The 12,666-nt window shown below is 37.6% G+C and overlaps 1 non-coding gene across 1 annotated transcript; it reads right to left on the bottom strand.

Moving 5' to 3' along the window:
- Positions 1-4,610: 4,610 nt before the first annotated feature.
- On the bottom strand, positions 4,611-4,682 carry Trnat-cgu. The gene has a single exon. It is a non-coding gene; the product is annotated as a tRNA-Thr (tRNA).
- Between the last annotated feature and the right edge of the window lie 7,984 nt (positions 4,683-12,666).

Raw genomic sequence — 12,666 nt, 5'->3', positions numbered from 1 at the left:
ATTTACATTTTACTGCTCCTAGTAACACATGCACATTTAATTAAAAATTGATGATGTAACGATGCATAGCCAAACATATAAAAAAGACAAATGCAACTATACAGTAAGTACGTGGGTTGTCATAACTCATTTCAGATTCCACTACAAAGGTGTTCGTTCGTGCTTGGCCGAAATCCAAAAGGGTTTAGTCGCCGCAATGAAATGCGCGGTGCCAGTTGCAGTAGGTAATTATTATGCGGAATGCGTTTCAGCGCTCGAAAACACACTTTTTAAGCTTGAACTTTTTGTTTATGAAATTATTTTGGTAGCTACTGTTTTGTCAAAATCTGCAGCCATTGAAACTTAAAATATTCTTAGTAGCGCAGAGAAATTCTACAAGAGCGAGCGGATTGCATTGCGAAAATAGTGGACGAGACAGTAGTAGACCATCAGCTCAACTATGAAAAGGCGAAGGAGTAGAAGAATGCGGAAGAGGCTATATATCTCAGATCGAATTACTAAAATGTCATTAGGACGATGAAAAGAATGGGATTGGAATTGATGGTGGAAAGGAGGCCGCCTTAGTCTGTTTTCACATTATCCGATCCGATATCGGATGTCGGAAGGAATTCAATGAAAAACATCCAAGATGGCGCCTGTAATGTATGGAATATCGGTCCTACATTCGATATCGGATCGGATAATGTGAAAACGCACTTAGTGGGCCTCAGCTGGGCGCGCCTGGAGGAGGCTGCATAGGACCGGGAACAGTGGAAATTTTTCCTAAGAGCTCTATGCCCCTGATGAGGGTCAACAGGATCCAATCATCATGATTGGGTTAATGTACATATTGGGACGACTATAGTACCTATCCGCGAAAACTCCCACCCCACCCTAAACCTGACAACTGGTGCGGTGCTCTAGATTTATCTCCGCGAGGATTTTTGATATCATCTGAATAGTTGAATAGTGGCGATTGCGTCCCAGGGCACTCGAAGAATAAATCACAAGTCTGTACTCAAAGACTTCTTTAAAGCGATCGTTCGTCTTTAAATTGGTATTGGAAAGTGTGAATCTTTTGGGAACGTTCTGAAGTTTGCAGCCGGGCAATCAGTGTGGGAGGTTTTTTATTGGCGGATGTGCTTTTGTGAGTTTGAGTTCTCTTCTCGTATCATGTATGTTCCATTTTTACAGCAGATCTTCATATTTGAAACATTGTACGTAGTTATTATTGTAAAGATTTGTTTAGATTATGTTTTTTGTAAAGATTTTTGAGAGAAATACAATTGAACTAATTTAATTTGATAAGCTTCTGCTTAGCTTACAGAACAAATTATTTTTGATTTTACTAAATACCTACATATATTTAATTAGATATTATGTCTTCTTATTTTGAATAATTATGATAGCTTCTACTTAATTCAACCGCTTTTAATATATTTTAATTCTATATTTTGCAACGAAAATTCTTTGACATATCCACTGAATCAAAATAAACAAACATATATTATATGTACAGTCAACCAATTGGAACCCTAGGCCACTCTACAACCATGTCAAAATGACAAGCAGTAAGAGATTTCTTACAATCTGATTTATAACGTCACGGTGACATAGTTCTACAGTGGCCTAGAGTTCCAATTGGCTGACTGTACATATAAAAACACTCGAATATAAGTAAATAAAATGTTAAATTACAATCGGACTCCTTCAGAGCCTCCGAAAGACACACAAAACAAGATATTGAATCAGAAGCTAGTACTCAAATGTTACAGATTTTGTAATGAAATGAAATGAAATTAAATGAAATGAAATATTTATTTTTCCAAGTAGGCATATCACATTGCGCATAATATAAACGTCAAATAAAGCTACGCCGCCGGCTCTAACCCTACGTCTCAGCCTCGAGAAATGTCAGTCCCCCCTCAGTTGGAGGAGGGTATCCACTATGGGACCGGCAAGAAACTCGGCGGGCCACTTCTTTTCAAAACATTACATCTTATAATTAACATGCATTAAAAAACCGGCCAAGAGCGTGTCGGTCCACGCTCAGGGTAGGGTTCCGTAGTTTTCCGTATTTTTCTCAAAAACTACTGAACCTATCAAGTTCAAAACAATTTTCCTAGAAAGTCTTTATAAAGTTGTACTTTTGTGATTTTTTTCATATTTTTTAAACATGGTTCAAAAGTTAGAGGGGGGGACGCACTTTTTTTCCTTTAGGAGCGATTATTTCCGAAAATATTAGTATTATCAAAAAACGATGTTAATAAACCCTTATTCATTTTTAAATACCTATCCAACAATATATCACACGTTAGAGTTGGAATGAAAAAAAAAAATCAGCCCCCACTTTACATGTAGGGGGGATACACTAATAAAACATTTTTTTCCATTTTTTATTTTTGCACTTTGTTGGCGTGATTGATATACATATTGGTACCAAATTTCAGCTTTCTAGTACTTACAGTTACTGAGATTATCCGCGGACGGACGGACGGATGGACGGACGGACGGACGGACGGACGGACGGACAGACAGACATGGCGAAACTATAAGGGTTCCTAGTTGACTACGGAACCCTAAAAACAAGATAAAATTTAAAAAGCAAAAATATTCATCAAAAAAAATATTAACAGACTAGGTACCTACTCTATGGAAACTAATTTCAATAAATTATTTGTTTTCAGTAAATCTCATAACCAAGCGGAATATCAGTCCGTTATCCTGCAAAGCTAAGGGCCATGACGCAGTTATTTTATTCAACTGTCTCAGGCGCTCTTAGTTTGCAAGACCTGCATGAGCTATTGTTGCTCGACAAAAGGTGGAGTTTCATAAGGCAGTGGTTCCCTTGATAGCCGAAACGTGAATATTAAAGCAAATTCAAACATCATACAGGATGGGAAGTAAAACAACATACAAGAACAGATCCTAATTTATAGTTATTTGTTATACAAGGGGGCAAAGTTGTATTTTAACGCCGAGTGTGGAATTAAAAAACGAGCAAGTGAAAGGATTCTAGTTGAACCACGAGCGAAGCGAGTGGTTCGAGAATAGATTCCTGAACTTGCGAGTTTTTTAAGACACGAGAAGTAAAATACATTTGCACCCGAGTGTAACACAAAACTTTTCCCCTCACTATAGCGAGGAAACTACAACGCAAAAAATGCGTTTATCACTGCTTCCAGTAGTTCCACAGGTGGTAAATCATCTTTATTACTAGATTCACCTACTTTTATCAATTTTAAAGCAGTTATTTTGACTTTATTCAAGTCCAAATTACTTTACCCACTAGTAGATAAAATGCGTTTTTACCCGCTGGTATTAAACGACAAAACACGTGTTTCCGAGCTAGTGAGGGGAAAAATTATTTTCGACGCAGCACTAGCTACCCAAGAGTTAGTGGCAGAAATTTTAGTTGCTTATAGCTGTCATGCACTAAGAGCCGAGCGTGCGTACCCGAATGCACAAACGCTCACAAAACGAAACGCTCGCAGGTATCTATCTCTATCGCTCTTGCGTATTGGCGCGACAGAGCCAGACTACCTTTCGCGACGTTTTGTTTTCGTTTCGCATCGCAGAAATGCCATTCGGCTACGGCACCTGAGCAGCAAAAACCTTCTGATAAATCTTGTAGCAAAAAATGCCGTCGAGCCGAACTAACTAATATGCAGACATTAAACGTCGATACTAATTGTCTCCCTAAACCTATGGACGCAGAATTGGTTTTGGCCGACCAAAAGTCACTCGTTATTATCAGCATGCATACGCACGCGTTCAGCGACGATAACGCGTAAGCGTCTTCATACTAACGCCGTGGCTTGCGTGGGCGACGGTCGCGCGATGGTCGCGCGACGGCGATGCGACGCATACGAAATCAAACCTTATCGATGTGAAAATATGAGACGCGACGGCGACGGTCGCGCGACCGTTGCCCACGCAAAACACGGCGTAACGAGCGATTTTTGGTTGGTTACAGCCGATTCCGCGTCGATAGGTTTGGGGAAATCCGAAAAAAAGCCGAATGGCACAAACGCTCTCGAAACGCTCACGAAACGAAACGCTCGTAGATATCTATCTCTATATCACTCTTGCGTATTGGCGCGACAGAGCCAGACTACCTTTCGCGGCGTTTCGTTTTCGTTTCGCGTCGCAGAAATGCCGTTCGGCTACGGCACCAGTATTATAGAAAGCATCATCGTCGTCAGTATTACAGAAATTATTTATTTAAGTAAAATATTGCAATTTTTCTCCATTTTCCCATATACTTTCTAAGGTAGTAAAATAGGCCGAGGCATTGTATTCAAGATCGTCCCTTTATCGATATGCTGATACGTTGTGCAAGGAAGTTGCTAGCTCTTCGGTCTTCACTGTCATCAGTGACATCAGACTGGTAATGTAGAAATTGCAGAACATTCCCAAAAAGCGGAAACATTCTTGAGAATGTTCGCGGAACATTCCCGCAACATGCAATTTATTATTTAAACAAGAGAATATACAACTAGGGAACAAATCAAATTATTTTATTGAATATTTTTCGATTTGTTCTTTTTTCAAGTAGTCACACTACTATATATAAATTATAAATTTAAATAGATATCATACACGAAAGAAAAAACGACAGGGCCCACTGGTGGCCGAGCCGGGAATCGAACCCGGGTCTTCAGCTTACGCGGCTAACGTCCTCACCACTAGACCACCCGCCCGCCCGCGGCATTTAAATTTACAAGAGAATATACTTGAAATAATGTTTAAATGGGCATAATATAAAACTATATGTTATTATAGGTATAATATTGTCTATTACAGTTAGCTATTTTGTTGATAAGTGATAAGTTACCTAAATTCTCACTATAAGTTGCTTAAATTCTCACTATACTTCAGGGAACATTTCGACTTTCAGACTTCACAGTTTTAGTCCTGACTTTTTTAAATTAGGCACCGAACTATTATTTCTTGATGCCTGTTTTTGGTCATGCTAATATATGTATATACAAAAAAAACAAACAAAATAAAAACAAAAAGATCGCTGTCAGGATCGAACCTGAGAACATCGGCATATGAAGCCAGCGCACTACCACGGGACTACGTCTTGACTTGCTGAGTTCGACGAAATTATGGTATAAACTACGAAATTACTAAGTATTCTGATAAATTCTCGTTCTCGAGAACATTCTCAGAAGTTACCGAAAATTCTCATGAGGAATGTTCTGCAACTTTGGAAACTTGTCGACCGTGCATTGCTACATCAGACGCTAAGTTATTTGAATGAAAAACGTGAATTAAGTGGGTTATAATTAATAATCTTCAGTGAAAGTCACTTTGACCGCAGTCTGTCTATTGTGTAACGCTAAGGGTTGCCGCACTCCAAGACAAAAGCCTTCGAGTCATCTCACTAAAATTAGCCTTTGCTTTGATTTGACAACTATGCACCTTTTATGATAATAAAAGGCGAGGTTCTTATAGGTATAACGAGAAATGTTGATTGGAATGATAATGAAACTTTAGCGTACGATACTATACAAATCTATAGGTTTATCTATGTACAGAAGTTAGAGGTTTGTTTTATTTGCTCTTATTGCAACCCTATAAATACTCGTATCGATTTAGTCATAGGTACTATCTATTTGTGTAATACAACTTTTAATATCTATCTTAATTTAGTATCTACCTACTTAAAATTATATAGATAGGTAATAGGCTACTTGCCTTCTAGTCAAATCAGCTTCTTTTTAAGAACTGTCAAAATGAATTTGAACGACTTGTTAATATGGAATTTATATGAAATCGAATTGAGTGACGTCACAGTCAATTCAGTTACTTTATATATTTCTACCTGACTTATTAAATAGAAATTAACTTCTAGCCACGCTTTTCTTATAATTATCTGATGCTTTATTTCGTGCATGGTATAATAGTTATTTGTTATACAAGGGGGCAAAGTTGTATTTTAACGCCGAGTGTGGAATTGAAAAACGAGCAAGTGAGAGGATTCTATAGTTGATCCACGAACGTAGCGAGTGGTTCGAGAATAGAATCCTGAACTTGCGAGTTTTTTAACACACGAGAAGTAAAATACATTTGTACCCGAGTGTAACACAAAACTTTTCCCCTCACTATAGCGAGGAAACTACAACGCAAAAAATGCGTTTATCACTGCTTCCAGTAGTTCCACAGGTGGTAAATGGTTTTTATTACTAGATTCACCTGCTTTTATCAATTTTAAAGCAGTTAATTTGACTTTATTCAAGGTCAAATTACTTTACCCACTAGTGGATAAAATGCGTTTTTACCCGCTGGTATTAAAGGACAAAACACGTGTTTCTGAGCTAGTGAGGGGAAAAATATATTATTTGTACTACAGTCAAGTTCCCTATATGTATAATATTGATGTGTGCGTGACTAGCCCTCCTGCCCATGTATCCGTGCGAAGAAAAATGGGATAAATATTCCATATTTGGACCTTTGTAAGTAAGAATGGCCAAATAAATAACGTATAAGGCATATTATATTACTCATATTAGTGTACGGCATGTTTGTGTGTCAAGTCAGACTGTCAGCTATAATCGCATTTATTAAGACTCGGTAAGGCTACGTCTTGGATAAACTGTTAGCGGTTGGAAATGGAAGAAGACCAAGGATTTTTTTTGCATTTTCTTCCTATGGTTACAAACACCTAGATGTTTATATTTTTTTATACTACGTCGGTGGCAAACAAGCATACGGCCCGCCTGCGTCCATAGGTTACAGTGACCGCACTGTAACCTATGGACGCCTGCAACTCAGGGAGTGTCACATGCGCGTTGCTAACCCATTAGAAACTTGTACAGTCCCTTGTGCTGTGTTAAGTACACAGCAAAAAGGAGTGTAAAAGTTCCAAGGAGGGTTTGGGTTCCGACAACTCAAAGGACAATAGACGGAACAAATTAGTTCCGTAGATCCTTCCGTCACCAGCACGCCGCACACTTATTGAGCTCTGGCAGCCTTACTCACCGGCAGGAACACAACACTATGAGTGACTATAATATTTGACTTTTGTTCTTGCGCACATCAGACCTCTTAGGTCGCTTCGGGTCTTCGAGTCTACTCGGACCTCGGCCTTTTAGCCTTCCCATTAAGACACACCGAAGTGCCAGTAGACTTAAGACTATCGTGACTTGGCTGTGATAATTACTTCAAGAACTAAGTATTTTTTGCTTTTACGTTTTCTGAGCATGTCGCGAAGGTCTACCTCTACAGTACTTTTGTTTTGTGCTCTAACCTCCTATATGCGTTGAGTCGGGCCGTAAATAAATCAAACAAACACAAATCATTTATTCGTAGGTAAACACCAAACAGATTTAAATATCACACTAAATTATAATTTACAACGAAATAATCCCGCCTCAGCGTAATGTTAACCATAAAGTTAGCGCTGATTTTCCGGCAAGTCCATTTGTGGGCCAGGCAATCGTGCAACACGGCCTTAACAATAAACGTCCGTCGTCCCTTTGTAAAACGCTCCGCTGCATGAAGACGTGTCCTCCATAATCCGAAGCAATTAATCTCAGCACAACCGGCAACAATTAGACAAGATGATGGATGCTACAAATACGCCGTGATTGAGCGTCGTACATAACCCGGCCGGAGGAATTATTGTTTTGTTACTAATATCTTTATAAGAAAACCCTCAAAAATTAAAAGAAAAAGTCTTTTGTTTATGAACGCACCCATGTATACGTATAATTTAACAAAGTTTTACACTAGACCATTCATAGACTCACTCACTGTCTCCACCCAACAACTCCCGTGTACTAAAAATCTCTGTAAAATTCATTATTATTTGATCTGATAATACAGTTTTTATTCTTAAATCAATGATTTCATTTATCCACCAACATAAATGGTGCCGAAACCCGGGATCCACCAACACTCTTGTCACTATAACACTTTAATTTCTCGCGTTTTGTACCTACAGATAATTAAAGTCACTAACAATTACAATCCGGAGGTCACGGGTTCGAACCCCGGCTCGTACCAATGAGTTTTTCGTAAACTAATGTGCGAAATGTTTTTTTTTTATGATTTTTTTATGGAAGGTGAAATGGCAGTCGCTTTCGTAAAACTAGTGCCTACGCCAAATCTTGGGATTAGTTGTCAAAGTAGACCGCAGGCTCCCATGAGCCGTGGCAATATGTCGGGATGACGTAAGGATGATGATGATGATGGTTTAAAGTCACTAACAAACCGGTTAGTAACTCTTGTCAGTCTTGTCGCTATTGTCATGGTTTGGTGCGGTCTCATGGATCACGAGACACCTCTTTCCAGGGTATGTAGCTAAATGAAGAAACGCTTTCGATAATAAGAGTTTTGAATCATTCACGGTTAATTTTGAGTGTTCAACTTTATCGAGTGTGAATGCGACCAGTGGTAACGCTGAAAGTCAAGGCGGGTAGATCGCGCGCTGTCTACACAACTTTGACATCCACCCACCTTCGTCAGTTTTCCGTGATCATGAATATCATGATGAATGCAACTGCGTCGAAATATCGGGAGCTCGACAAAAATCAAAAAGGTAATCACGGTCTATATCCCGGTCAATATGAGTCACTAACGAAAATATCGTTATCATCTCTAGCGCTCTTCTGAATTGGCACGACAAAGCCAGACTGCGTTTCGATCGGCGTCTAACATCGACAATAGGTAAAGTCTGACCAGAAATGACTATGCGCCATGTTGCGGAATTTCAGTAGAACTATTTTTATTATACTAAACTGAACTGTCACCCCATACATCAAAGTAACAGCGCCCTCCTGATAATAGTCATATATTTCTGCAGGGCAACCATGGTCGCGCGATAAAATGATAAAACATCGGGCGGGCCGTCCCTATCGCCCTTACAAATAGTGCCATAGGGACGGTCTGATGTTTTATCATTTATCGCGCTACCATAATTGCCCGCCAGGTCAGGCTTTGGTAATATCGCCTAATATTGGTCATCGTTCCAAAGATTCTTTAATATTCTCTTTAGTATTATGATAATTTCAGTTTACAATTCACTGAAGAAGACAAAATAATGTAGTCACGTCCAAAAACTTCGTCATGATCATGAATTCCACAGACGTATGTCTATTGAACTCCGAACATGCTACTTTGAAGTACGACTTTAATGGAAAAACTTTCGACGGCTGACTCACCGGCGTTTGCCACCTTTTGCTCCTTGTACTTAAAAGGGCCAAAGTAATCAAGACTACGCAAAAACAATACTGGGGGATGAAAAGGAGAAAAGTTAGGCTTCTGTTCTGATCTACAAGCAGCCTTAACACTCATTGTTCTAGTGTAGAATGTTCCAAGTGTCTAAATTCATCATCACCATCCTCCTTGCGTTATCCCGGCATCTGCCACGGGTCATGGGAGCCTGGGGTCCGACAACTAATTCCAAGATTTGGCGTAGGCACTAGTTTCACGAAAGCGACTGTCATCTGACCTTCCAACCCGAAGGGTAACTATGTCTCGTTGGAATTAGTCCGGTTTCCTCACGATGTTTTCCTTCACCGAAAAGCGACTGGCCAATATCAAATGACATTTTGCACATAAGTTGCGAAAACTCATTGGTACGAGCCGGGGTTCGAACCCGCGACCTGATCAAAAGTGGCACGTTCTTACCGCTAGTCCACCACCGCTTCCTCGTGTCTAAATTATCTATCTTAAATACCTATCTGTGGTTATCAATTTTAGCTGCTCAGCCTGCTGATTACTTATAAATGTATGAATTCTATAAAAAAAAAATTGTTACTCTGAATGTCTTCGCACAGTAAATTCTCAAACACTCAGTTCAACGCAGTATCGGTGACCTGTTACAAATTCCTCCAACGCCGCAAACTTTACATTTGTTCCTATGTTCCTAAGTCTAGAATGTTCTAAAGCAAATCTATATTCAACGAGGATCGGCAGCCGGCATTGTTTGAGTCTGTTGAAACTAGATGGCATGCTACTCGGTTTAACTGTTTGTAGAACTCTTAAATCGACTTTCAAAATTTAATAAATGTGGTAAACGGTGGAAGATATAATCTATGGAGACATTCTTCTGAGTTTCATGTAAAAGATATATTGTCACTACTTTGAAAAAATCTCGTAGCTCACGCTGCTCCTCAAAGTTAAAACGCAGTAAGTCTATATGCATTCCATACATACTTACTACAATTTTATTTTCATTGACAGACGAAGATACAAGTTTTTTAGGGTTTTTTAAAGTAGTGACGATGTCATGGTAAGTTTTAACACTATTTAGAAATGATACTGTAATTGCAATGATACTGCAAAACCAAACGGAATCTTTTATAGCAAGACGTTTTTAAGAGGGCTTTCGTGTTAAAAATAGTGAAATCGCAGTCGAGCGCTCGATCATACCGTGTGTGGTATCAAATTAAAGGGCTTTGCGAGTAGTTTATAAATATATATCACATTATAGGACTTTTTCTACTTGGTCTAACAAAATATGAGAAAATGTCCAAAAGTGGTAATAATTGTACCGGTGAAGGCTCGTTTTCAAAAAATTGGCAAAAATCAATAATAGCAATTTATAATCACTAAGGTATAACAGAAATTTAAGTATACGTTGCAGATTAATTTAGTATAAAACTTACTTCGACGTGATGTAGATTTTCAAAGAAATTGTCACTTAATTTTAGGTAATTTCTGAAAAAAATTGAATTCGCCTTAGGCTAGTTTACTCTTTTTCAAAAACTTAAAATAAAAATCTAGTCTGAAATGATTGTGGTATACAAATTATAAATTTACCCGTTTTAATATTCAAAATTGTCCAAATTTTACAAATAAGATCGACTGATTCAGCTCTATACGTGCGTTTTTCTAAACGTCCATTAGAGAAAAATTCATTTTTAATTTAGTGAGTTAGTTTTCAAAAATCCAGTCTTATAAAAATCAAGATAATAAGATGCTCTAACTGGAACTTGAATTAAATAAATCTATTGGATAACGGAAAGTGTAGTATTTCACCGACTAAAACTATCATTTTTACATTCTTTTGACGTTTTTTTTGAAAGCAGCCTTAAGATACAAAGACTTTTATTCCAAAGCATCACTCGAACTGCTGACAAGTAACTATTTTACAGATCAAATTATTTATTAAATATGTATTTTTTTATTTGTTATCTTTCAAGTAGTACACTACTATTATATAAATTATAAACTGAAATATGTCGATATCGTGCATAAAACACTCACTAGAGAAATTTCATCATTTCTCATACACCAGTGTTTCGTCGTGTTCCACGGCGGGCGGATGGTCTAGTGGTAATGACGTTAGCCACGTAAGCTGAAAACCCGGGTTCGATTCCTGGCTCGGCCACCAGTGTGCTGACAAGCTCTTTAATTACACATACTGGGGAAATGGATTAAATTACCATGTTTAAATAGTTACTATTATTAATATTTTTAGTTTAGTTAGGTATTTGTTTTTAGATTAAGGTTTAAATTATGATTAGTATTATTGTTTTTATTTATAATTTTGTACCCAATAAATAACCATTAAAGAAAAATAGTTACTTTAGACTTCAATTTGATAACCGCTGGTTTCTCTAAGTAGGTACAACATGCACGACAATAACATAATTTTATTCTATGAGTAGAAGAAGTAGGTGATTTAGTGTAGGTATTAGTATATCAAACAAATATATTTTTGTCCTCAATAGATACCTAACTTGGCAAGAAACCTAGATATTCACAGGTTGGCTTAAGACTAACCCAGACCACTAGTGGAACTTTTAACTAATTCCAGGTCATTTGCATTATAAGCGAAATGATTCTCAATCCACGCCTGCAGGCACTGAGTTTCAATAATATTGTAATTTAGCTACAATCTGCCTAAAACTTTAGGGCTACCCCTTTATTAATGCCATGTTAATTATTTTAGGGGTCGCATACACCTGATAGACCTTTAGTATTTAGTGATGCATTTATAATACACGTTTTGGGACTGCTTTCAATACGACTTTGGAGTTATCTTCCGCTGATTCTTAGATAGTGAGCAAAGTGATTGTCAAGCGGCCTAATTTAAACAATGATTTCGAGAGGTAAAAGCGGTATCTACGATACTGATCTGTAAGTGTACAAAGACCAATTTCTTCAATCAAAGACATTACATTTGACATCTACACGGTCTCGTTTCACTATGATCACTTAGGACTGTACACGAGAGCACTGTTCAAATTCAAATTGACTGAATATATTTTCAAAAATTTTACCCACTCGTTGTGTTTGTTGTTTAGGTAATTATACTTAAAGGCAACAAATGACTATGAAAATATAATACCTGTTAAATTTATTTAAGTGTGGTTAACAGTTTAGAAAGCGTAATCAGAACAGATGCTATCAATTTTATGAATTTAATCACAGATTTACATAACAGTATAATTCATGATGGGTTATCTATTTTACTCGCAAACAAAATCAGAGGTATAATTTTGATAAACATACTATATCACGGACATATCTCATACATAATTTTACATTTTTAATACCAAATCTTCAATCAATCAAAGATAACTTATCTATTCTAAGTGTTACTTCCCCGATTATAAAAGTAAACAATTACCTTACGGGTTGAAAATAAAGTGGATTTTCCAATCATAGACACATTCCAATCATTAAAGATTGTCTGTAGCCTCCTGCTAATACAAAGTGATTTGA

The sequence above is a fragment of the Leguminivora glycinivorella genome, chromosome 14 (genome assembly GCF_023078275.1).
Source record: "Leguminivora glycinivorella isolate SPB_JAAS2020 chromosome 14, LegGlyc_1.1, whole genome shotgun sequence".
NCBI lineage: Eukaryota > Metazoa > Arthropoda > Insecta > Lepidoptera > Tortricidae > Leguminivora > Leguminivora glycinivorella.
This window is presented reverse-complemented; position numbering and strand designations above follow the sequence as displayed.